Raw genomic sequence first — 4,088 nt, forward strand, 5'->3', positions numbered from 1 at the left:
CTTCCACAAAGAGACTTACAGTTGCAACAAAAGAACAGGTTACCAGACATCAAACTCACCATTGTAACCCAAACATTGGTCGCTTAAAAGATGCACAAAAATTAATCTTTATTCCCTCTCTCCTTGTCCTCCACCTTCATACTGAACAACGAATCCAACCTTCAGGAAGAAAAACCGTTAGTTTCGAACACTGACCTTCCAAAAGCCCTACCCCTTCTTCACTTGCTCGTCTTGCGGAAAGCAACATCGAGAAGCAACTGTTGTTAAGTTCAAGCAAGGGACTTTGTTAGATTGAAACGTGTGAGGTTTTTGCAAAAGCTCGTGCAATGTGGGGTAACAGTAAATTTGGGTCGTCTGAGTCGCCCACCAGAAACATGAGTATGGTTAAAAGGTGAGATTTTTAAAGGGGAATGTATCAGCAAATGAAACGATGTTTCCGCTTGTTTTCTTCTCCTGAGGCTTTAATCTGAACGCTTGGGAAACAGTCGGTGAGAAATCTGTTGGTCGTGATTGGCCGCCGCCGCACTTGACCTTGGCGGCGGCCAATCACAGTCGCCCGGTTTCTCGCCGATTTTTTCGCCAAGTGTGTCCACATTAGGTCCCCTGGTATCCTTCCATCACTGCATTCAAATTCGTACGTTGCCATTTGATGGGATAAATAAAAACAACAACAACGACTTCGTTTAATCTAATTAAATGTGGTAATCAGCAAAATACAAAAGTAACGTATATGTAACGATATGTTTCATTTTTTTAACTGTAACGGGAACAAGTTCTTTTTTTTAAAATGGAACTTGTAACGGGAACGCGTCCCAAAAGTCAGAAGGAACGAGGAACGAGCTTTCGTTCCTTTTTTGGAGGAACGTGTAATTATAGGGTCGGCTGGATTTCAGGGGGGGGGGGGGGGGGGGGGGGGGGGGGGGGGGGGGGGGGGGGGGGGGGGGGGGGGGGGGCCTGAAGCCCCATAAGCCTCCCCCCTCGCTACGCCCCTGGCCCGCCGGTAGTTTCCCGCAGTGAGATGCGAAAAGGGGGCACCGAAGGTCCGCGCTGCCATCTTTGTCTGCTGGGCTGTGAAACGCCTTCTGAGCATGCGCCGTTGCTCTGCTGTGCGGTGTACCAGACCCTGCTGCGCATGCGTCCATAGCTTGGTGACTCAGCATTTTTCGCCCCGGTGATAAGCGATGCAAAGTTCTACAGGGTAGCCAAAAAAAAACAAGAAAACTTTAATGTCTCCGTTTTCTTTTTTTTTTTTTTTTTGTAGTGTTATATACACTTACGTTTATAGGTCGTACGTAAATTTGTTATCGAAAATATTGCAAAAGTAAAACCTTCGCACCATGTAAAATGCAGTTCTATGACCATCTGTAGACGGCGCCAGCGTGCCAGTGTGTTCACTCTTGTAAAGGCCCTGTCACACCAACGCAACACGACGGCAACAGCAACAGAACACGTTGTTCAACAGTCGGGTAACTTGTTGCTCCCTCCCCGTGTTGTCCGATAAACCTGTCACATCGCGGCAACAGCAGGACAACATGGACGGCAACTAAAATGTTGCCTCGGTATGACAGCTTTCGGCAACAAAAACTGCAGCAACTTATGTTGGACAACGTGCATTGCGCTGATCGCTGGCTGAGCGAATATCGGACCGGAAACACGACAACAGAGATAGCTTCGATGGCGGAACTAGTTCGCTGTCAATAACGCATAATTAAAATAAAGGCTTTGAAAACGTTATTTCGTTTTCGAAGCTTTAACTTCCTTTGTTAAAGCTAGCTTCCTTTGTCGCTAGCTAGTGACAAAGAACAAACACACATTTAAAAAAAAATGGCTCGCTCAATTTGAGCATTAGGGGCTTTAAGAGGCGTGGGGTATAGAAGAACACTCAAATATATAACATCAGGACAACAATACAGTACACATTCAGCGGCATCTACTTAAAATAAAGGGGCTGAACATAGCACAAACATTCAACATATTATCTAGCACTGAAAAAAAAAAAATTAATTCTCAGCACTTGAAATCTACTACTTATCGAAAATACTACAACTACTATTTATCAGTCCAAATCACACATATTCAGAAGGGCGCTCTCAAATTCATCTGAACAGTACAATGATAAAATATTTTGCGGGAGATTCTCCCAATCGTTTACAGTTCTGGGTAAAAAAGAAAGCTTATAAGCGTCGATTTTTATTACATTTGGGCACTTTAAACTGATTAATGCTAACGTATCTGAGTTCTCTCGATGCGGGATGTGTTAATCTAGGATCCATCTAAATATTATACACGTGAGGAGAAAACATAAAGAAAGAATGCATAATGCGCCGCGCGAAATAATTCTCACAAAAATTGATTGTTAAAAAAACAAAACAAAAAAAACGATGCTCTCTTTTTCTTTTTTTGTTGCATTCTATGCGCGTACGTTGTCATAAAAGGACATATAGTTAATTTCAAATACACATAAAAAGGTAAATTAGTAACGCTTCGCAAAAAAACAACTTTTTTTATATTTTATTTTACGGTTTTAGAGGTCTACGAGCACGGTTCTTACTGAAAAAGGACCAACTCGATGTTACGAAATGTAATGCTACGGAAGGTATGCCGCATGCGTGGCTTGCATTGACGTCACATCAGCGGCCATTGTGGTTGCCTTGCTGCTGAGCCCGTAGCTTATTAACTGCACCACTCATCGCACCCCCGAATTTGTTTTTCTCGGCAGAAATAAGTAGGACTGAGTCCGACTGACCTCGAGCACGGCGAAATGACGTCACGTACCTGCGCGCTAAACCACCCGATTTTTTTAATGATAATGCTTATTAACATTTACGTGTCTTTTCAGTGGTACATCACAACACATCAGACAACACATAAAAGCGAATCAAACATTCTAAAATAAAAATACGGAACAAAGTAAAGATATACATATAATGAAACAGTATTATATAACACCATCACAAAAAAAAATATATATATATATATATATATATTTTTTTTTTTTTAAGGCATAAAAATGCCGATCGCGAATTACGAAAAACGATTAAATAAATCTTCCAATCGAAGTGAGAATCCGTGGCGCAGTGTGGTAGCTCACCGCAGCTCGGAGAGCGTGGAGCGTAAGCTCGCGCTGCAGAACTCGGAGATCCGATGGGTTCGATCCCCACCCCTGCCCGCTTCGATCTGGGCGAGCATCGTACCGGCGTGCGGTCGTGTACCAGTATACTGCGTGGTGCACGTTAAAGACCTCAGGCTAGCGGTTGTACTGCACTGGCTGAATTGTTCGTACACAGCTGAGACACCAGACGCCCATTGAAGCTAACTCCCGGCTGCATAAACACACAACACAAATTACTTAATTTCAATCTCAATTGTTTTCCAATCGGGTCAGAGGCGACAAGCTTGGAGCGCGTTTACCAACACAGAACGGTCCGAGGAGGCACAGAAAAGCTTACGGTGGATGCTGGACTTGGCTATATGACACTTTGCCGTTAAAAAATTTCTGTGAAATAACAAATCTTAAAGATATCTTTCCTTTCCAAAGTGGGTTCACATCCGTCCACACAATGAAAGCTGGTGTACCGTCACTGCGTACGATGTGTGTAGAAGAGTCAGTCTTCTGTTTGGAGCTTTTACTCCTGCTGGCAATCACCCCCCCCCCCCCCCTTTTTTTTTTTCCCGACAAAAATATATAAAAAAAAGAGAAATCTGCGGAAGGATGGAAAATATGACGCAATTGAGTGCAATGTCGCTGACGGATGAGTCAGCGTTGTTTTGCGTGTGCGTGCGTCGTGGTCCGCGAGCGCGTGATATTTCGGGGTGGCGGAAGTCGGTGACGAGCGCCCGCCGAGATGCTCGGATAGCCGGAAGCGTGCGTCGGCAGCAGCGCTGGGGAGAGGAGGTGACCAAGACAATAACAACTCCGCAGCGCAGCTGACGCCTGCTGCTGATGTGGCCGGGAGGCCGCACGCGCTTTCAGCTGCGCCGACGTCTCGTTTTGGCTGCTTCATTCGCCCGCTAGCCGGGCGAATGAACGCAAGAAAGGGCTGCTATTGCGAATTTCTCACTGAAAAATTTCGGAAATCGCGCCTATA

This window comes from Ixodes scapularis, unplaced genomic scaffold (genome assembly GCF_016920785.2).
Source record: "Ixodes scapularis isolate PalLabHiFi unplaced genomic scaffold, ASM1692078v2 PGA_scaffold5__190_contigs__length_132052651, whole genome shotgun sequence".
NCBI lineage: Eukaryota > Metazoa > Arthropoda > Arachnida > Ixodida > Ixodidae > Ixodes > Ixodes scapularis.